Genomic DNA, 24,129 nt, shown 5'->3' on the forward strand with positions numbered 1-24,129 from the left:
CAAGACACTGGGAGTTTCAGAATTGTAAGTGATGATACAGCTTTATTCAACTATTTCTTTTCTATTTGCCTCCTATGGCTGTTTCATTGTTGGGCAACGTCTTTTTTTTCCATCAGAATGAGGGAGTGAAAGCCTATTTGTGACAAGTGACATTCTACTTTCTGTTTGCCATTGTCTGCATGGGTGAGAATAAAAGTACATCCATATGCTTCTCATTTTCATACCTTTTAAGAGCGTAAGTTCGAACTTTTAAAGCCAAGTCTGACTTGCCATACTTGTATGAACAAGCCAAATAAACCCAGTGAAACTGCTTTTATGAGTAAAGATAACTCATCTTTTAGTGTCACTTTATCCTCATGTCTGCTTTGTACAAGACCACTGTATTTGACTTTTGACATCACATTTAGGGAAAACTATAATTAAGTGAAATGCTGTTACAGCTTCTATACTTTTCTCAATATTTTACAGGAATCTACATTGAGTGTAATATGTGATGAATGCCTTAAATAACCCTTTCCAGCACAATGAACATGCTTACACAGTTTCATTGTTTAAAATTAAGCTATTTGTTTTAGTTAGAATGTGTCTGAACATATCAAGAAGCCACAGTTAAATTGCTGTTCTTCATCATACCCCAGTAGATTACTGTTTCAACAGTGTATTTCTAGTATCAAAGGAAAATTGTATCAGAGCTATCTATTACAGGAAAAGTGTTTGCTGCCCTTTCTAAGAGAGTTATGGTGCTAATGGAAAAAAAAAAAAAATCATTATGTTCCCTGGCAGTTACAACAGAGCCCTCAGTATTCTTCAGCAGTGGAATTCAAGGCATTAATGTTTTCAAATCTAGTTTAAAATTAATTTTCTTCTAAATCAATTTATCTTATCTTCTGCATTTAAGCAGCCTCAGTTTAACCCAGAAACTCTTTTTTGAACAGCAAGTGCCAACCAAGCCAATTTCCAAAAGATTTCTATTATTTATTGTTTATACATATTAATACCATGTTTATTTGTATATTATCATTAAGAAATATGACAGAGAAAAATGTTCTGGAGGACTTCAGGAAACCTAATTATGCTCTGTAGCCTCTCTTATCAGGCTTAATTATCCGTTTATGCTACATTTTGCAGAGTTTCTATTCAGGAAAGTTGCAGGACTTTAAATTAGCTTTTGACGCAAAATAACCTTTCTTTAAACTATGAAACTATACACAGATAATTGTTTCAGGAAAAAAAAAGTATTCAGTTCTTGAATACTGTTGAGAGCAATTTTATTTTAGCAAATGTAAGCAAAAGAGTGGAATATGGACTAAGTAACCTCAGAAGACTGTATAGGCATAGTTCTACATAATAAATGTCCAACTGCTTTTCTTTTTACTGCTAGAATAATGACCATTACTTCTGTTATGTGCCCTGTATTGTGAGAATGGTAGAAGTGTACAGAGAGTAAAGATAAGTCTAGCCTGATGCCAGAGTCTCACCTTGCACCTCTAAGAAGTGAGTTAGAATGCAACCAGGTACACGTGAATGTTTTTAACTGGTAGATTATTATTATTGTAAAGCTTGGTGTTTCATTTAAGCTAGCTGTATAGTTTCACAATGGAGACATTTTATTATATCAAGTAGGCATCTCTGGACACCCATTCATGTCAGCTTGAGTTGGTTTTCTAATATTTAGGGTGAAACTCTATAATCACTCTCCCTGAGACTAGAGAGTGGCTTGATCTCAGAGGAGCATTAAATGTGCTTAAGCTCAATCATAGAATCATAGAATGGTTAGGGTTGGAAAGGACCTTAAGATCATCTAGTTCCAACACCCCTGCCATGGGCAGGGATGCCTCACCCTGGACCATGTCTCCCAAGGTGCTGTTCAACCCAGCCTTGAACACTTGCCAGGGATGGAGCATTTACCACTTCTTTGGGCAACCCATTCCACTGCCTCACCACCCTCACAGTAAAGAACTTCTTCCTTATATCCAATCTAAACTTCCCCTGTTTAAGTTTGAACCCGTTACCCCTTGTCCTATCGCTACAGTCCCTGATGATAAGTCCCTCTCCAGCATCGTTGTAGGTCCCCTTCAGGCACTGGAGGGCTGCTATGAGGTCTCTACACAGCCTTCTCTTCTCCAGGCTGAGCAGCCCCAAATTTCTTAACCTGTCTTCAAGTGGGAGGTGCTCCAACCCCCTGATCCTTCTCAGGGAAGTATAATCTCCATTTTCAAGAAGCGGAAAATGGAAGACACAGGAATTTACAGACCAGTCAGTCTCACCTCTGTGTCTGGCAAAATCTTGGAGCAGATTCTCCTGGAAAGCATGCTAAGGCACATGAAAAACAACGAGGTGATTGGTGACAGCCAGCATGGCTTCACCAAGGGCAAATCATGCCTGACCAATTTGATGGCCTTCTATGATGGAGCTACAGAACTGATGGATAAGGGCAGAACAGCTGATGTCATCTACCTGGACTTGTGCAAAACATTTGACACTGTCCCTCACAACATCCTTATCTCTAAACTGGAGAGACATGAAATTGATGGATGGACCACTCAGTGGATAAAGAATTGGCTGCATGGCCAAACACAGAGAGTTGTGGTCAATGGCTCAATGTCCAACTGGAGATAGGTAACAAGTGGTGTCCCTCAGCGGTCGGTGTTGGGACCAGTCCTGTTCAATATCTTTGTCGGTGACATGGACAGTGGGATTGATTGCACCCTCAGCAAGTTTGCCAGTGACACTAAGTTATACGGTTCAGTTGGTAAGCTGGAGGGAAGGAATGCCATCCAGAGAGACCTTGACATGCTTGTGAGGTGGGCCAATGCCAACCTCATGAAATTCAACAACTCAAAGTGCAAGGTCCTCCACCTGGGTTGGAGTAATCCCAGGCACAGCTACAGGTTGGGCGGAGAAGAAATTCAGAGCAGCCCTATGGAGAAGGAATTGAGGATGTTGGTTGATGAGAAAATGAACATGAGCTGGCTTCACTCTGTGCTCACAGCACAGAAAGCCAGCCATACCCTGGGCTGCATCAAAATGAGCATGACCAGCAGGTCGAAGGAGGTGATCCTGCCCCTCTACTTTGCTCTCATGAGATCCCATGTGGAGTATTGTGTGCAGTTCTGGTGTCCTTAACATACAAAGGACATGGAACTGTTGTTACAAGTACAGAGAAAGACCAGGAGGATGATCAGGGGACTGCAACACCTCCCGTATGGAGACAGGCTGTTCAGCCTGGAGAAGGCTGCAGGGAGACCTCATAGCAGCCCTCCAGTGCCTGAAGGAGACCTACAACGATGCTGGAGAGGGACTTATCATCAGGGACTGTAGCGATAGGACAAGGGGTAACGGGTTCAAACTTAAACAGGGGAAGTTTAGATTGGATATAAGGAAGAAGTTCTTTACTGTGAGGGTGGTGAGGCAGTGGAATGGGTTGCCTAAAGAAGTGGTAAATGCTCCATCCCTGGCAAGTGTTCAAGGCTGGGTTGAACAGCACCTTGGGAGACACAGTCTAGGGTGAGGCATCCCTGCCCATGGCAGGGGTGTTGGAACTAGATGATTTTAAGGTCCTTTCCAATCCTAGCCGTTCTATGATTCTGTGATTCTACAGGACACATTTATGTAGAAATGTCTCATTTCACTTCGTTTTCTTTAGCATATACCTAATGATAGAAGATAGTTAACATATTTGACTTTGCTAACCTTACAATGCCATTTCTATGGAGGGGAAGAAAGATAGGCTTGCATTACCTGTTGCAGGGCTAGAAGTGAGGAGAGACAATCTTCATTCCTAGGTCTGCTACTAGTACTAACCTTTTGGGGGCTATACTTGTGAAATCAGAGAATAAATTTTCATTGTCTCAGTCAGAGAAAACTGTTTGATCTACTTTGTTCTATGAACTGTTTGTAAGGTGATGAGATCCATAGAATGTCTGTAAAGAGTAGTATGATACTATAGAAACACTTTAAAGTCTTCTGTTTCACTGAAGTTGGGAGAACTGTTTTTCAGAGCAAATCCTTTTTTTTTGCTTAACATCTGTAAACTGCCTCCTAGCCAAATTTTTGAAACAGATGTTAATTTTCATTATTATGTGTATGGGACAATTCTGCATATATATTTCAGTGCACTTTCATCAAAGAATGTTTTAAATTTAACTTCACTGCATTGAAGAAAAAAAATATTTTATAGATTACCTTTTTTTTTCCTGAAGTATCATATTATGGAAGGAAATGAAGCTTATTATTTTGTGATTGTTTCAAATATAGATATATTGGGTTTATTCAAGTATTTCATGACTGTGAATTGTGAATGTATTGATAGTGAGTAAAGACTTTCAACAAGCTGAAAAAAGACATAGTATGGAAGTAATTAATTCAATAGTATTTTGAAACCATTGATTACATACTCAGCTGGCAGTGACACAGCTATACATAAGCTTTGTCCTTAGAAGCCTACATTATTAAGGGGAAACTAGACAAGCCGTGGGATACTTAGTGTTTTTCTTGTTTGCCTTCATCCTGCTTACATCCCTCCTTTTGAAATACTCCCCGTGGAGGACATCAGAAAGTTGTGAATTAAAGCTTCAGGGAGTCTGAAAGAAACAGCTATCGGCTGCATTGTGGAATAAAAAGGGTAGAGTTCCTGGTGCAATTAGTCTGGTATTTCTACGCATGATGAAAAGCTTGTAGTGTAGAGAGGCTAGTGAAAGGGGAAAGACCATGCAGTTACATGTGTCATGACATGCTCACCTTGTTTTTCAGATGCTTAAAAGTGTGTGAAGTTGGTTTAAGTATCTTGCAGTGATAAGGAGTGGTAATCGCTGGCTAGCTCTTGAATTCAGCTTGTTGTCTTTCAGAGATCATCTGTTTGGATATTTTTATGAATCAGACTATAGCTTTTGATGAAAGCTTGTGCCTGTATTAGGTACAGACATCTGAACATTCCTAAGGAACCTGAAGTGTACGTAGGGAGCTAAAACCAGTAAACTCACTTGGGGCAGTCTCTAGTTTTCTTTTATTTTTCTAGTTTTCTTTTATTTTTCTAATGTTGATGGTGTCAATATCTGGCATTAATATTGAAATACAACATGGTAAAAACACAGGTGAAATGCTAATAAACTGTTTTTTAAATTTTAATCTCCTTTTTAAAAGGTAAAGTTAGTTTCTAAATATAGCATTAGATTTTAAAAATAACATGATTTCGTTTTGTATTGTGTTGTGAAGCTTTCTGCACTTTGCTTTGAATCATTCTCATTAAAATTAGAACTGTCAGTGAGCAGCACCAGACAGATTTTTATTTCATTCAAGAAGTTCTTTCTAGTACGATGACTTTTCATAAATATATAGCAGTTTTTTACACGTTGTTAGGGTGACTTTTATATGAATTTGTTTTTAGTACCTTTAACTGAGTTTGCAGCTTATTGCAATATGATCCAAAATAAAAAATGCTTTCCAAAAATAGAGTTTACAACTGTGGGGGGTCAGACAAAATGTCAGAACCTCTGCTTTATAGAATTCATTACTGTAAATGATGCAAGAAGATGGAACATTAGCGAGGTTTAAAAGAAGATGGAAGATTTTTTAAATGCTATTTAGTCTATTAATTTTCTAGAATTCCCTTGATATTCTTTATCAGATTTCTACATTTCTAAAATACATGCATATGATAGGACATATTTCTGTCCTACCGAGTGCCTGTCTCAGTAAAGGTTGAATTTATGGCATGAGCTACATTAATTTCTAATGAATAATCTGTAACAGTGTGGTTTACTACATAGAACTGGTGAGTAAGAGTTTGGGATCTTACATTGCATTCTTGCTGATGACACTGATCTTTTTTTGTGGTGTGAAAGAAGTCACCTTAGATTTCTGTGTTTTGACTCTCTGGTGTAGTAAATGGATATAAAATATCGTACATTGCAGGACATGGTGATGATTGCTTAAGTAAATAATATCCATGTTTTGTGAGTGTCAATGGGAATTTGCTAATTGATGCCATAATATTATAAAGTTCTGGGACACTTATCTGCACATGTGCAGTGCTTTTGTATGTTGGATTTAAAAACTCAGATTCTTGAACTCTGGCATAAGAATTTCAGCTTTGCATTTTCAGAATAATGATTTTTTCCCCCACTATTATCATAAAAAAACATTGTCCTTAAAATGTTACCATTTAATTTTTGTATAATTCATTAGAAATACAGTAAAAATTTTCTCTTATACTGCACTAGGTACTGACTCTGCTCGATCTCTAATACGCTGGGCATATTGAACTACACCAAGAGAGAATTACAACAGCTATTGTAGTGCATATAGTAAATAGGGTTGAATTTTCATAAATGCTCACTTTAACTTACTTCAGTGATTAACTCTTTAAAAAATATGACCCATAAGTGTCAGTATTAGACAGAAGTACAGATGGTTATCCAAATCGTGCAATAACTGGTGTGAATTCAGCCAAATGGCAGGTGAGTAGGTTCTGGACATCTGTATCATCTCTCTGGTTTGTGCATCTGTCTCTCAGAGCCTGAACAGCTGCAGTGGCTGCTTCTCTACATGCCATAACCAGGAAAGAAAAGTCAATTGGATGTCCCTAGACGTAGGCATAAATGGCTGGCACCTTAGAACAAATTCCTAACTCTGTGCACATTTCATGGTTTTTGCACATTAACAGACTTTTTCATACTGCACATATCTAATACTTCAGTGTACGCTTAAGAGTTTTCATAATACTTCTTTGCAGTATGGCACTTTATTTTAGGAGAAAATATACATATTGATTTTTTTTTCTGTAGGAAAAAAATACGTGAATAATGATACCTGAAGAAGTATTACTTTTTTAAAAAATGGAAGATCAAATTATCACTAGATCTTTTGCTACTCAGTTTCATAATCCATTGAAATTCTGCTGTAGAGATTTGTACTTTGGGTAGCTGGAATGGTTGCCAATCATGCTTCTCTCAACTATTACCTTATTCAAATGAATACTGGTAAGCTTGAAATATCGTAAGTAGCTTTTTTCCTTCTGTAATCTACTTTTAATAGGTGGAATGAAATACAGTCCATATGGTATCCTGGATGATCTGTCTTGAATTGTTTCTGGGATAAGATCAAATGCATACCTGAGTTTTGGTTACATACCCAATCTGAAATTATTTTCATAAAAAATTAAAATCTCCTTTAAATACACTTAGTCTGAGGCCATCTGTTTTCATCTGATTTTGTAAATCCTGTAGTCCTTGTACTGAATAAACCTCTCCTACACTAGCTTACTATCGAGGTTATAACAACAGAGGTAGCAGTTGTGAGATGGGCTTGGAGTACTGCATGCTAGAGTCAAAGGGTGAAGAGCATTTACCTTTACAAAAGTCTACTTCTGAATCAAGAAAGTGAAAGAAAAATGTCCCAGTGACTTCAGTGGGTTTTGGATCAGGTCTCAGTGTAATAAACTGGCAAAATTTATTCTAAGTATGACTATGTGATAAACAGTGTAGTACTCATTATTAAAGACTTTTCTATGTAATGATATTGACCTACAAAAGAATAATAACGTATATTTTTATCAACTGATGCGTTTTACTAATTGAAAGAATAGGTAATTTCACAGGCACAGAAAAAAGCTGATTTTTTTTAAAAAATGTAATATTAATTTAAATCTCTAGGGATTTCAGACTTGTGTTTGAAACAATAGTCCTATGTTCCTGTTTCTGAACTAGTCATTAAAAAGAATATACAATAATCATAATTTTGATTCCCCTTTATAATTACTGTTCAATTTCTGTATAACACTGTCAAGAGTGTACTACATATGCTTAAAAAGAAGCCTGGCTTCAGCAACGAAAAAGCAGCACATCATTCATTAAAGCTAACACAAAACATACAAATCCTAAAATAATGTGTCATCAGGGTGGTGGTGGTGTACTTCTGAAACAGAGGATTGCAATCAAGGTGTGTGCAGTCTGCAGTGATACAAAGAAAGATTTTTCTTCTTGTCAGAAGGTGCTATGTGTTAGCAGTTTGACAGTGCATTTCAATGGCTATATATGTGAAAAAATTGAGTCTTAATATATATAAAGCTTCCTCATGTTGTTTTTCCTCTTTGTAGACTCCAAGCAGCTGAACAGGCAAGAATTTATATTCACTTAGAGTTTTATTAAAGTTGGTGGATTTCCCAAAAATATTGCTACCTGTCACTGAGAGCTGATGAAGTGGCTATATTTTATTGTGATATAACAATAGCATTACATTCCTTAGAGCAATATGAGATATTTGGATAGCATAATGGACTTCCAGGGCCTTTGAGAAACAGCTTTTTTTTTTTTCTGATTTTGTATTAAATAAGTACCAGCCTGTATTTGTAGGTTAATGTATGCATACCATTTGGAACATAGATAGTGACATTATGTAACTCACAGATGTTTTATTATTCATAGTACTGTGCATTCATAGCTCTCTGTAGTCACTGTTGTGAAAAATCTAATGAGGGAGATTCTATGTGTCTCTTGCTGGCCTTTTAGGCTTGTCAAACTCTCATTCAGTCAATTCAAATCACAAAACAGTGTGATGTGGTGCCCTTTTCTGATTATTTTGTTACTTGACTGATGGAGAGGAAGGGAGTAAAAATACCAATTTCTCATAATTTTTGCGTGCAAATTTCACGTAAAAATACAACTGGAAGGAAATAAAAAATAAGATCTTCTTTCCACTGCATATGGATTGTGATGCAATTTATCCCTTTGAGAGGGGATAAATTATAGTTAATAAAAGTATTAGACAAGGATTTTATACACACTTTTCATAGATGTAAATGAACTCACACTGTTACAGATAGAAGTGAACTAAAACAAAATGAGAAAGCTCTTCTGTTTCTCTTCTTCTTGTTGGTGTTTTAAATCATATTAGATATGCTTTCTCCAGCTGGTTTACCAATTCAGTCTCCTTGATTTGATCATCTGATCAGCACCAGGCCACTAGCTGATGAAAGAGAAAGTAGATGTTACTGATTGCAGTGACATTTATAATTTTCTATTCATATAAACACCATAGTTTCTCAGTGCTGTAGTTCTGCTGAGGAAATAATAAAGCATAGGAATTAGATGATGTCCAAAAATTCTTACTGGAATAAGAATTTTAATTTGGAATTTTGTTAGTTTTTATTTTTTCCTTATATTGTTCTCTTTTTGCATTGTTTTCTTATGAGTTATTCCTTTTCTATGTGACCATTTCATTCTTCATTCCACATTTCTGAATGAATTTCTTTCATCTTCATCCCTGTTTTGATGGACTTTTTGGACTGCGTAACTATAAACTTTGTAATATCTGATTTTAATTCGTTTATTGCATGTTATGTTATATTATAAATTATTGCCATGAAATGCAGTCATTCACTTTGTAAAAGGTTTATTCACACTTTAACATTCAGTGCTCTAGTTTTAGCTTGTGGGTTTTTTATAGAGAGTGGCAAGGTTTTAGGATAGTATTTTTTCCTTTTTTTTTTCTCCTGTTTCTCCATGGGGAAGTAAATTTTCTTGGGATTTTTTTTTGTGGAAATTTAATATTCCTGTGTTTCACCTCTCTATTGTACATCTTTAAACAGAGCTGTCATTTCTGACTACCTGCTTTTGTGGAAAGAAAGTATACCTGTGTAGCTTAACTGATCATTGGCTGTGTCCTGCAGCAAAAACAAAGCTTTAACAATTTTCTGCCTATCTGTGTTGGGCTGGTGATTGCATTGCCTTTGCAGTGTTTGGAATTAGTATTAGGAAGGTAAATACATTAAATAATGAATTAACAGTTTTGTAAATGAAATGTTTTTCCACTTCAAGTCTTTTTGAGGCTATGCTTTTGATTTATTTAATATTCAGTCATTCACTTTGATGTTCTGTTCATTTATATACCACTGCAGTAAATAAACATATAAAGCTCTTTATAAAAATCATAAACTTCTGTCAGAATGTCCATAGGAGAGTGAAGACAAACCCAAAGAACACAAAGATTAATGTAAAATCTGAGACATGCATGGAAAAGTTGAGATTTCTGTCATTTCTAAGAGGAGTTAGTATAAGAAGCTGGTAATAAAGTGATTTTTTTAAACCTTTCATATACAATGAACAACACTAATATGAGATAAGCTCCTGAAAACATCCTTCCTTCTGTGCTGCCATTCTGGCTTCCTGTGACTGTGTCAGTGATCGGCAAGCTACAGCCTTCACACTTGATGAGAGTGTAATATTCCAATTTGCTTTTCAGAGGTGTGTTATCTTTGTAATATTTTCTAATAAGGCACTAATAATGTTAGTATCAGGTACTCCAACAAATACTTTAAAGTCTAGTAGTGATCCATACTTAATTTTTATTTTTTGGAAGCTCCTGCTTTCTTGATTTGCAGAAGGGGCAGAAAACATAACACATGCAGTTTGTTTTGCTTCAATTTTAAAATTCATTGAATAGCAAGCCAACAGTTTTTCACAAAATACCTTATATAAAATCCCACAAATGGTGAAAGGGCCTCCTTTGGAGCCCCAGGTGATATCTATCAGAAAATAATTCCTTCTGCAAGAAGACAATGCAATTAATTCTAATGATGTGCTCTGCTTCCATTGCTAGTTTAGTCTGTGATAAGTAATGGATAAAAGTTTCTATACAGTTTTATATCTAAATTTGTGGAGCAGCAGAAAGATTTGGTTAACTCCAGTTATAAACCAGGAAATATTTCAAAACAGACATCTGTTCTTTGAGGGCTGTGGTACTTTCTAGCCTTTTAGTTGTTCTCTCTCATGTCCAGGCAGGAAACTGAATGGACATTGCTCAGAAAGACTGATAACATCTTCATCCCATACAAGGACATTGAGATTTCTAGTCATGTAGATCACATTATTGTATGCTGGAGCAACACAGGAGTTAGATTCTGTCTCTGGTTCTTGGTTGGAATGATAGCACTTTCCAGATTTAGGTCTGATGAATATAAACGGACAAGAATATGTATTCTGCACAATATACCCAGGGCAAGCTATGTTCCATTTAGTTTTGTATGAAATAAAATGTAAAAAGCAGTGGTTAGTTTCTCCCTGTGTTTGTTCCCCTGCAGTTTTTTTTCTTCATTCACCAAGATCTCCTATTGGAGACAGTTTTGGATTTTTCTTTTTCAGATTTTTCCTTTTGCATATCTAGAGAACACTCCAAAGGAGGAATACAAAGAAGATGGATGAGGCAGCTGATATCTTGAAATGGGGCTGCTCACTGTAATACCAAAGCAACATAGCTGGAGAAAAACACAAATAGTGAAAAAAACCCAACACATGGTTCCCTAAAAGGGAACATTTTAATCTGTATGTAAATAGGTTCCAATTCTCAAACTTGAATCCAGCACAATATAATAATACCTCTTAAGTAGAGAATGTTGAAACACAATCAGCTGTTTTGCAATAAAGAGTTAAAACTTTCACATAAATAACTCAGTTACATCCTGAGAGGGGGAGTTGGAAAGACCCTGTCCTCTGGCAAAAAATAACCACAAAAAACAGTCACAACAAAATGAAGACTTAAAAACTAAGCACTAAAGACAAGTTTAGAAAATAAGTCTTACATTTCACCCTAGAAACTTGCCACTGTTTCATTTTTATATAACACCATTTTTTAATATGTTTTAAATTAAAAATATAACATAATAGATGTACTGAAGTGAGCACAAAATTAAAATTCATTGACTGCTGTTGATTGTTGTGGATGCTGTACATTATAGGAGGGCAGTTTGGTTGTATTCTTAAGGTGTTGTGAAGAAGTAACAGTACTTGAGTGCAATGATTAGGAGATTGTTATATTTTGGTATAATTTATTTATTCTGACATAGAAATTTTAAGCAAATTGGGTTTTTTGTTTGGTTGGTTGTTTTTGTTTTTTTTTTGGGGGAGAAAGATCTCTATAGAGGTTCATCGTCTAAATATGAGAAGTTTTCCTCTCCTTTGAGGGGTTCCCCTATGAGCAGAATAATTTAGGGGTTTGTACAAATGACCTCAGAACAGTTGCTTTCTTTTTTTTTTCCCTGAAAGGGATAAAACACTTCTAAATGTTTAGAGAGCTGCTATGTATTTTGGGTTGTATCCCAGAGTTGCTGGTTTAGGTTTGTGTTTTTTTTTGGTGAAGATTGCCTGCTGAAGCTCTACACAAAAGAACTGCAAAACTTAACTGAGTACTTGCTCAGTTGCATAACAATCAATCACAGTTGTTATGCAGTAGGCATTTGGTTGAAATGAGAGGCATGCAGTGATAAAAAGACACACTTAAAAAATTTTGTTATTAATTTTATAGTTTTTGTGTTTGTCAGGCAGGTAAACATAGTAGTGGAACATGTTTTGCTTAGGTTTTATCATCTTTGTTTTGGGGGATGAATTCCAGCCTAGCAAACCTAAAGAATTTTCTCCCCTATTACACACAATGTGATGCATGAAGCATAAAGGTATGAAATCCTTTCAGCATGAACCTACATATGAGTACAGGTAAACAGCAGAAAGGGACTAAAGAGGACCCAGTTTACATAATCTCAGTGTAAGAAAATGAAAACTGGATGTAAATTTTGCAAACGTAATTCAAACATAATTCTATCAATGTTATGTTTGCGATTTCCATATGCAAGACATGTGAACGGCTGTTCTAATGAATAATTTATCTTTTAGTGCTGATATTTGTAGTTTAGGAATAAATAAAAAAAAAGATAAAAGAAAAGATGTACTTTAAAAGAAGTGGTAAGCAGAATACTTTTGTAGTTCTTACAGTGATACATTGCCTGTTCATAGCCTATGTGACATCTCTGGCAACATTATAAATCTTTCCAACCTTCTTATTTCAGTTTAGCTATACTTGTGAGCATATATGTTTAGGGCATTTTAAGCATAAAGGAAATAAAGATGCTAAGCTATAAAACAAATATGACAACAAGCATTTTTAATCTGTGTGGATTTGGAAAGGATTTATACTGTATATCAAAGAACAATTTCTCTGTGCCTCTCTGATGTGCAAGAAATTCACCTGTGATTTTTTCTCAGTGCCAGGATTGTTCTTTTCTGTTATTCTACTCTTATATTCCAGAAAGCTGCATGGTTGAATAGTTGAATATTTAATAAATGGAGAATATTGTCTATGTTAGCATATATGGGATCTCAGATTATTTGGCAATTAGATTTATGTGCTAGTGTAGCAATACAGAATAATTTCAGTCTCACAATTTTCCTTCTGGAGAAGGGAAACCTGTGGAAATAGCATATGAGCTTTGGCAACAGGAGTAGATAGTTCTCCTTCCATCCTTTCTTTGCTTTTAACTGCAGACATACTACTTAGACTATAAGGACACTTAAGTCATCCCTGTGCTCACCCTTAATGACTTTAATGCTGGACTTCCAGAAACTAACAGGTTCTAGGGAAGTAGGAGGCAAAGAACTCTTAAATTAGGTCCATCAGGAATAGGGTGAAACAGAACTTGAATGGAAGAAAGGAATTGCCCTTCACTCCCCATCAGGAGATAAAGTCAAGAAAATATATAAATGCACCAATAAATAAATAATAATTAATAAAGGTGTATAATGTCAAATATGTAAATATGTCAGCATATATCTTGTGCCTGTGTTATCTGATTCAGTGTTTTAAAGGCATAAATTAGAACATCCCTTGTGGATGTGCAGGGGATGGGAAATTGCTCTAATGATCAAATGTAAAATAGTAGAATTGTGGAGGAGACAGTTTTCTGAATCCTTGGTAGTCTGTCGAGACTATTTGTAGCTTGTGTAATTTAATTTTGAACCACCAGAGAAAGAATTTATGTGCACAGTTTCTGCTGTTTTCTATATCAAAGGAAAGCACCCCTGCATCAGTCTACCAAATCATCTGATATCCTCATTAATCAGCGAAAAAAAAAAAAGATGTGTGTGGTAGGAACCCTATGTTTGCATACAGTCTCAATGACATAAATCTGCAAAATTTCTGATTTTAGCTGTCAATTTCATTGGTGGAATAATGAAAATACTTTCATCAAGATACTTGAGTGCAAAGCTTTGAGTTTCTTTTACAGCAGGGAGTTAAGACTCCAGAATCACTGAACTTGTGATGATCGGTGGGAAGTAAAAGTTGCAAGAATCTCACTGAAAGTTTTGGATTAGCATATAAAACCTTAAAATTTTGTTATGGCATTCCAGTTTGGAGCCCTTAATTTTTTTCTTGGATTTACTAATCTAGTCCAAGTGGAAATTGTTGAAGAAGTCTATTTAGCCTATGTCCTGTTATTTTCCTGAGAAAATTTGAAGTTGGTTTATAAGTAATTAGGTTAATTTGGAGTTCCAAACCCTTTCTCTCTGGTAATTGACTTTCTACCACTAGTTAAAATAGTAGGACAGAATAGTAGTACCTAAATGTGTTGAAGGGAAGTAAACTGGTTTGTGAGAAGTTTTCTGTATGTCTCTGTAGTGTTCCTGGGATGACCAGCACTTCTCTCCAGACAAGATTTATACGAATCTTTGCACAACTGATGTGTAAAGGGCTGCTCCATTGGCCAAAAGCAAAATGAAACTCGTGATGTACTAGTTTGCCACAGTGCATCTCCATTATACCTACACATGTCTAAGGTATATTATCTCTGTTGCTGCACTAGGAAAAAGGTAGTTCTCAACCACTTTAAACAGGGAAATGTTGTAGACAGCGCAGTCTAATTTCAGTTGTTTTATTTTAATTAATCATTATTTTAGTTTGCCCAGTTGGAGATGTGAGATTTTTTTTGAACTATTACAATCAGCTTTATAGATGAATAAGTCTTTTTCTGTTATCTGGTTCCCTATCAGTTTTCCGATGTACTCAGAAATCTTATATTGCTATCCTTCAATACTACCATGTATTGGATCATCTTCCACACAAAATCAATAGCTTTACTGAAATCCCTGCTGAAACTGAAGGGTCACTCACCTGGAATAGCAAGAACACAGGCTCTGCAAGGTTTTCTAACGATGTCTGTTTGGGTTTACCAGATCCACTGTGCAATATTATTGGAAGCATTTATAAAAACAAGACTATCACTTGCATTGTATGAGAACTGTTTGGTTTGTTGTTTTTTTTTTATTAATGAAAATGGTGGAACTATAATGTTCAATTTTTATTTTGCACCTTGAATAATATTCAATGTGACATTTTGTCTTGTATATTCAAAACTCATGAATACAGTCTAAATGAAATTTATACTAGTGAAGGGACGCCTTTTGTGTGGTATCCATCAGTTGCTATTCTTGTTCGAAACATCTAACTATTAAGAACATAGTCATTGCTATTTAGACTAGTTCTGGCCCCTTAAAAACAACACATCAAAATAAGAAGCTATTCATCTTAATACCTGGGTAAGTGCATCAGGCAATTAAATATGTCAGGCACAATTAATCTTTTTGCTCTTCATGATGACATATATAACTGTAGAAGTTAATTTTCTTGTTTTCAAAAGACAGATATTTTAATCATAAGAGGTGTGTTCTGTATGTTTCTGGACACCTGTATATTTATTCATATTAAGCTTAAAGCCTTCAACTCCTATAGTAATGAATGCACACAAAGAAAAATTGTTTCATTTGGCAAGAGGGTCTAACAGCCCCACATTCTCTGTAATTCAACATTTGTGCTTGTATGATACAAGAATATCAGTTCATACTGACCCTGAACTCAAATTATTCTTCACATACTTCTTCTGTCATTGTATCCAAATTTTCACCAGAGCTGTTGTTCCATTTGTCATATATACTTTTAGACTGAGATTTCTTTGACTCTTTCCTGGACTACGCTATCTTACAGAATTGATTTCTGAGTCCACACTTTGACAGATGCTGCTTTCAGCCTTTCACAAACACCAGTAATTACCAATAAAATTCATTAATTACCACTATGACAATGGCAATCTGATGCTTGCACTTTTCCACTGACTCCTATTCAAATTCCAGACATTTTAAACACTTTTCAAACATTCATTTATCTTCATTTGCTTTGCTTCTCATGCAGCTCCTCTAACACCTGCCCCATCCTTCCTACAGAGTCGTGCCTGCTGGTGTGAAAATATGTTCTTCTTCATAATTCCGTGAAACAGCCTACTTGCATTTCTTCTTCTGATCACGCCTTAATTGCCAATCCAAACTTAATTATAAAAAGAGTGCTTTTTCTATTTTTTAATTATATATTTTAATGTCATTAGCCTTTATTTACACACATTTGCTTTCTGTAGTGCTGATATGGGATTATATTACATTGTACTTGTACATACTTCTGTCTGCTTTGCTATTCTAATACATAGATTTTTAATGGTGCAGGAAATGTGTGTGATGGTACAAATTGGATTGCTGTTAGTGTGACTGTCTAGGATGGCTGGTCATGTTAAAGTGTATAGAAATAATTACAGTACTATCTGTGGATCTGTTCTGTGTGAATACAGAGGGAGTTTGCATGATACAGCAAGTACCATCTTCTGGCAGGACTGCCTCCAATGTGGCAGCAGTGCTACATGCACTTTTACCTTTGTTCATGTCTTCTCAAACTTACCTTTCAGAAGTCAATATTGAAACAGGAGAAGAGATGGAGGCATAGAGTTTGAGAGCACTTTAGGGTGCTGAATAAATCACTGGAGCACTTCAGTCAGGTCTGCTCATGCAGCCTACCAAAACTATGAGATTACCAAATTACAGTGTATGTACTCACAACACTTTTATGAGACAGTGGGGAAGTGTTTGAGGAGAGTATTTCAAATAGAGTTAAAGTGACTGAGCTGAAATACAAACTGAGTGTGTGTCCTTTAGGTATGTGGAGGATCTTCACTGGGCCTTTTACTTATGTTTGACATTTCTAAAGAGCCAAAATCAAAAATATGATATCACACAGGGGTTCAGAACAAAGTGTTAACTTTTCCCACAGCAAGATTGTGTGGGAAAAAATGGAGTAAGAGTATTTAGGATGGATCCAACTTGTAATTTCAGTTGTATCCAGTTAGGAGAATTTTAGCCATGCATACATGGCCATTATGAAAGAATCATAAGCATTCGTAGCAAATTTGCCAAGTCCCTGTAGGACCTGTCTTTAAAATTGGTGTTGCTTCACAGTAATGCAAAGACTGTCTTGAAGTGCCAACATCCTTTTCCTTGTCCATTCTTACTTCAGTTCAAATAATGTACTACACAGGTCTCATGTTACCTAAAATGGAGATCGGGGTATTTCTGTTGTAAGAAGTTTGACGTTTCCATGTAATCTGCACTATGAAACAACATACTGTGAACTGCAGAGATCACCCTGTTGTTCCAACTGGTGATGTTATTCCCTGTTGTTAGGAGGTTGACAATTCTTGCATTGAATCAAGATTAGTTCTGCTGCAGAATAATGACACTGCAGTACTTTGGATGTGTGGCTCCCTTAGAACTGAGGTAATCCTTTCTGTGACAGGTTATATAAATGTTGGCTTATGATGATTTTTTCAGAAGCTACAAAAAACATACTGTTATTTTGAAAGTTAAAATGTTTGTAATTAATTCTGATACTCTGATTTATTTTTTGCAATTGCATTCCAAAATCTGTTACTGTCTGAGTATTTGCTAAGAAAGCAAAGTCCACAGGTCATAAGTTTTGTAAGAGTGTCCTCTTTGGTGGAAGACCATAAAAGGCTAGACGAGCTCCATCAGCCCAGGTTTGACGATAGGAGTTTTCCTTCTCCTATGAGGAAGGCCTGTCTAAGCTGTAGCAGTTAAACCTCAGGTTTAAAGGGTGGGGCCAGTTCTGCGCAAGCTGCACTCCACCTAAAAAATCCACTGCGCAGGTTGGAAGGGCTTACTCTCACTTGTCTGTATGGACGGGTGAGGGTCTAAATGGTAGGTGACAAGGTGCATGGGTAGCTGCAGATACAACGCTGCATGTGGGAGGACCAGCACATGGGTAGCTCGAGTTAGCTCAGGAGTTGACAGTCCTGGTCGGACACTTCCTGATTGCCTAAGCAGCCTTTTTTTCCAACCAGATTTGCATATCCAACATGTCCTTGGTCATTGTGCTTGTAGTAAGCGTGGTTAAAGCCCTTCCCAAATCTTCTCTCGTGAAGCCAAGCCATCAATTTGTAAAGAATATAGATCTTATTGTAAGATGTACTACACCTTGCATCTCTATGTTATCAATATCGAAGTCATTGTTTTTCAGTGTATCATGGGATTTCTGGAATATAAAAAGACTGAATTAGTATTTGTTTGATATGACAGAAGACTCTTATGATGCTCTTAATTACTATATAATGTTTTAATAAAGTAAGAATGCAGGGGAGGAACTCTTCATTAGGGACTGTAGTGATAGGGCAAGGGGTAATGGGTTCAAACTTAAGCAGGGAGGTTTAGATTGATTATAAGAAGGAAGTTCTTTACTGTGAGGGTGGTGTGGCTCTGGAATGGATTGCCCAAGGAAGCTGTGAGTGCTCCATCCCTGGCTGTGTTCAAGGTCAGGCTGGACAGAGCCTTGGGTGACATGGTTTAATGTGAGGTGTCCCTGCCCCTGGCAGGGGGTTGGAACTAGGTGATCTTAAGGTCCTTTCCAACCCTAACTATTCTATGATTCTATGATTCCAGTTAATAATATTCTATTTCACATTATTAAATACAGAATGAGTATGCTCTCTAAGAATAAATTGTTTTCTGAAGGTGTATATAATGTCTAAAAGTATCATAGGCTTTTATATATCTTCAATTCTTGTAAGTATTGTATGGCTAAGGATGTATATGCATCAGATTGCTTATTAATACTTTTTCCAGCATCAAGATGAAGTGCAGATCTTTCCATAAGAGTCCATAAAGAGCATGCAGACATCTGTCTTTACCTAATGTGATCTTCACTGATTTTAGACAGCCATTTAGGTCCTTATAGAGAGGAACAGGCCTGTAAAACGACTTCTGTCCAGGAAAACAGAATTGCAATTTATATTTCTTCTACTGTGTTATTATTTCCGCTACTCTCTACTTATGGATCTGAGGCAATCACTGTCCTTCTCAGTAGCGAGTGATGGCAAGAAAAATTCAGTATTTTTTCTTTTTTTTAACGCTGAAAGAACTAGTTATGCTATTTGACTGGGAGTTGGGTTAATCCAAGATGAAAGCTTAATTAGCTACATTAAAAAACAGAATTCAACAGTATGAGATGCACTTGCCGCCTTGTTAAGCAGAATACTATTAAAGTCAATTTGCTACCTTCTCATAATCTTATCTTTCTAGGTATTGCATCACATGGTTAAATCTATGTGCAGCTCCATTGGCTTCTATGTAGTTGTTTACTTGCTGAGAGTTTAATACATACAGTAATGCTGGGTCCCTCTTATTTGCCTGTATAATCTCTGCATGGATTTGCAAGATGACAATTTATGTGATTTCTCAAATTTAGTAAACATTCCTATATTAAATTCCCTAAGTGCTATAAATTTAATTGTACTTTTGATCAGAAAATAAATAAGATGTTAATGAAGGTTAATAAATAATAAATAACCAATGCAAGGTTAATGAACGCAAGCAAGATAGTGAAAACTAATTGCAATATTATGAAAACAAAACACCTTCTTTATATTGACATTTCCAGCATTGTAAATAATTCTTCATTGTAAACATTAAGTAAATTTTGGATGAGGAATTCTTTTCTTTTTTCTTTTTTTTTTTTCTTTTTTTTTTTCTTTTTTCTTTTTTCTTTTTGTTTTTCTTTTTTCTTTTTCTGGGAATGACATTAAAATGTGAGCTCTTTTAAAATCCTGCTTAGTCTAAAAAGCAATTGATTCATCTTTTCTTCAGCTGTCCAAAGTGAAGAATGTAACCTGCAGACTGACCTGGTACAGTAGATATGTACATTTCAGTACTAGTTTGAGATGTTTATTCCTACAGTAATACAAACACAGATTTTATATAAAGGCATAAACTATGATGCTTAATGAGGTAGTAAGGCACATCTTGTTTTCAAAGAAATCATGAGTTCCTGAAATGGCACACAGGATTCAACAAGAAAAACCCAAATTTTTTTATGTATATGTATTTATGTATACACATTATTTATGTATATGTATTATCTTATGTATACTGAGAAAGAAAACACTTTGTTGAGTCTACATTAATCTTTTTGTAGCTTTTGCTTCCTCTGTAACCTGAGGAAAAAAAAAATCTTCTTACAGTACCAGTTCCTGCTTCCTGCTCATTAAATGTCTTTTAATTTATTTCGTCCTTCACTATACTTATGATTGAAATGCAGTTGAAGTTTCATCTAGTGTATCCCTTCTCCTCTGATAATAGTAATGATACACCTTTCTTTTTTTTTCTCCTTCACTATTTTTACCTCAGCTAAGATTTTCTCTTTTTTGTTACTGGGCTTTTATTTGAAATTAAGTACCTTGCAGTTGATTCTGTTTATCATACTAGAAATAGCTTTTTTTTTTTTTTTTTTGTCTCTGAAGGTGATGCCTATTTTCAATATATAAAAGTTATTTTAAAAATATTTTGTATATTAATATTACTAATAGTGTATACTTATTTGAATGTATATGGTTTATGAAAAGCCTCTGTCAAAATATATGACACAAAAATTTCGGTAAACTTACAAAACTTTTTTAATCATGGATTTAGAACTAGGATTTTTTTCTTGGTTTCTTTCCAGAGACAATTTAAAAATCTCAAAATAAATTGGTTTTAAAGTACACCAATGCAACTAAAAAATTTCACACATAGACTTAATAAATGAAAATAATTTCAGAATGTATTTCTAGAACTATATACCTATATAATAACTAAAGGTAAAAAATCACTAAAATAAATGAAAGTTGCCACAACTGTTCAACAACTGTCTTTTAGTTACATTATCTTTCCCATAATTTCTTCAATTCTTTCTCCTTATCTCATATTCTACATTCTTTAATTCTTCTTTGCATGTTATATTTACTTGACATTCAAGTAAAAGTTTCAACAGTCTCTTTTGACATCTTTTCATAGAATTGCAGCAAAATTGATTCACATGTGAAGACAGAAGTTGTTTTGGGGGTGGGGGAGCTATTTTAAATAAATAGCTAATAGGTTTAATTTTCATTTTCTTCAGAGTATGAGATGACATTCACTAGTTAATATGCAGTTTTCTAGCTGAAAAAATTCTTCTAAGACAATTGACAAGCAAACATGAGTCCTGAGTAATGATACGTGACTCAATTGTGCAAATAGAATTATGACAGTATTTAATATAAGGTTTAAATAATAAAATTGTTAGCCTTTTCAATGTTAATAGCTCACATATACATTTTCATTGTTTGTCTGCATGGTAGCAGACACTGCCAAAATATTTGAAACAGTGAAGATCATTGTTTACAGCTAAATGAGGAACACCTGTACATGTCTGGAAAGACTTTTATAATGTGTGTTATTCTAAGGGCCCATCGGTTTATTTTTAACAGACACAGTATATTATATATAATATATACATCATATATATAGTATATTATATATATAAAAATTATAACAGGACAATTTACCAGTTTACATACTCATATGCGCTTAAAACTCATATACTTACTTAGAACAGATTTTAAAAACTGTTTAAATCTCTGTTACTTCTCTGTCCAGGCTAATTCTTGTATTCAGTGTAAAATTCAGTGAACTCACAGACATTTTTTCTTGATTCAGAAATATTCAGTCATAGACCAGAGCCTGTTATTCTAGGCACATTAAAAACAAGTGTCTTGTGGGTAATAAAGGTATTTGACACTTAGAAATACTGATCATAAGCTAATGGTTCTGCCAATAAAGTTGTCATTAAAATTTGACATAGATTAGAAAAGCAAAAGATCCAAAACACTGCAAAAGTAAACAAATATTTCAAGACAAACTGTGCTAGCTTATTAACTGTTGGGGTTTTTGTCCCAGTCTCTTTTATGGTGATTTCTAACAGGCATTCTATACGTTCTATAAATGTCTGTAAAGGCCCTTCCTAAAGTTAATCAACTGAAAGAGATAGTATTATTCTAATGTTTTATGTGCAGACTTCCATTCAGTTTGAATAATCTAGATTGCTTTTGAGTCATTACAAAAAGTTATTAAAGGGTATGGTTTGGTTTGTGTCGTGGTTTAAACCCAGTCAGGTAACTCGTTCGCTCACTTCCCCCCCTTTCTTGCCTTCCCCCTGCTCCCAGAGGGACAGAGAGGAGAATCGAAAAGAATGCAACTCCCACGGGTTGAGATAAGAACAGTTTAGTAACTAAGGTATAACACAGATCACTACTGCTACCACCAATGATAATAATGATAAAGGAAATAACAAGGGAAGAGAATACAACACCTCAGCACCAGCCGACCGATAACTTGCCCCCTCAGCCCGACCAAGCACCGACCGATACCTCCTCCAACCCTGCAGTCTCCCAGCCCTTCCGGCTCACTCCCAGTTGCATGCTGGGCATGACGTGCTGTGGTATGGAATACCTCTGTGGTCAGTTTGGGTCAGGTTTCCTGTCTCTGCTTCCTCCTGGCTTCCCCTCCTCCCTGGCAGAGCATGAGGCTCACAAAGTCCTTGGCCAAACCAAAACATCGCTTGTTATCAGCTCTGTTCCCGAGCTGAAAGTCAAAACACTGCACTGCACCAGCTACCAAGAAGGGGAAAAATGACTGCTACTGCTGAACCCAGGACATTATCCACCCCTTATTCCATACCATTCACGTCATGCTCAGATCCCACATTTTCAATATACCATCACTCTTATCTCGGTGCACTCTTAACTTAGTGCATGGACCAGTCCCTATAAAGCTGCTGTGTCCATCTGGTCCATGATGTCAGGCTCCATCTCTTGTAACAGTCTTCCAGAGCAGGAGAGACTGTGTGCAGTGTTCACGCTCGTGAATAACCTGGGCAATAGTGTCCATTGCTAAGTCCACCCCTCGATCATGAGTCCATCTCTATGTTGCATCTCTGCTCTGATGGCCTGAAGTGCCATGGGCCCACCAGGCTCAAAATAATTCACTGTCCCCTTCAGCAGTTTCTGCAGCTTGTTGCTGGGGACTCCATACAGCTGCCTTCCATCTCCAACGCTTCCAAAGCACTGGAGGGACCCAGTGGACTAGATACTTGCCCATACTGTCACGCACATCCTGCCACTCATGACTGTCCAGCTTTGGGGAAAATCTCTTGGTCACCCTGCATCGTTGTCTAACCCCAGACAAGACCCAAACCTGACTCTGCTTAACTTCTGAGATCAGACAAAATGGTTGTGGGTAGCACACAGTCTGTGTGTGTGCCAACATGCTGATCCCCATCACAATCAGCAGGCAGGTCCCAAGGATGCCCAAAGGCCATTCAAAACCTTCAGAACTCTCAGTTGATGCTGCTGTACTTGTCACTGGGGCTGGTGCAGCTGCTGTGCTTGCCGGCTCTCCCACCGCCAGCTTCTCTTTTCCTGAGTCCAGCTCTTCCTCCTCTGCCTTGCTGGGAAATGCTGCGTGGTCTCCTGCATCCTCCTGGGGCTCGGTGGGCGGCTGCCGGGGAATGCTCTCGGCCGTCGCGGGGCTGGGCTCGGCCGCGGGGCTCGGCTCTTCCGCGGGGCTCGGCTCCTCTGCGGGGCTCAGCTCCTCCACCGCCTTCGCCTGCTGCTCTGCAGCCGCCTCCTCCTGCTCCTCGACCTCCCCGACCTCCTCCACCGGCAGCCGTCCCCTCGCGGCCTCCGGCCCCGCTCCCGCCGCCGCTTGGTCCCCGGGGCCGCTCTCCCGGGCCGGTTCGGCTGCCTCCGGCTCCCGGGGCCGCTCCCCCTCGGCTCCCCGCAGCCTCACGAAGATGGAGAGTAGGGTGAGGGCCAGGGCGGTGAAGAGCAGCCGGACGGCCAGGTGCAAGTCCACGGCCACGTCCGTCCCGCCCTGCTGCTGGAGCCCGCCCGTATTACAAGCCATTGCCATAAAGCACAGTGAGACAAGAACCTTAGCCCAAGCCCCATACTTGATAAACACTATCACAGCAAATACCGGCTCTATGTAAGTTACAACATTCTGAAGCTGTGAGATCAAGAGAAACAACTCTGAGAGCCAATAAATCAGCATTGTGATGAGTGACTATTAATCTGGTCAGATCTGTTGTTATCTCAACCCTTCGTGCCCCACGTTGGGCGCCAAA

The 24,129-nt window shown here is 37.0% G+C and overlaps 1 protein-coding gene across 10 annotated transcripts in view; it reads left to right on the forward strand.

The window, feature by feature from the left end:
- Positions 1-24,129, forward strand: part of PCDH7 (protocadherin 7) — a 288,906-nt gene that overhangs the window by 60,368 nt on the left and 204,409 nt on the right. The gene's annotated exons all lie outside the window — the stretch shown is intronic.

This window comes from Pezoporus occidentalis, unplaced genomic scaffold, assembly GCF_034315485.1.
Source record: "Pezoporus occidentalis ecotype Australia unplaced genomic scaffold, CSIRO_AGI_Poc_V1 ctg48, whole genome shotgun sequence".
Taxonomy (NCBI): domain Eukaryota; kingdom Metazoa; phylum Chordata; class Aves; order Psittaciformes; family Psittacidae; genus Pezoporus; species Pezoporus occidentalis.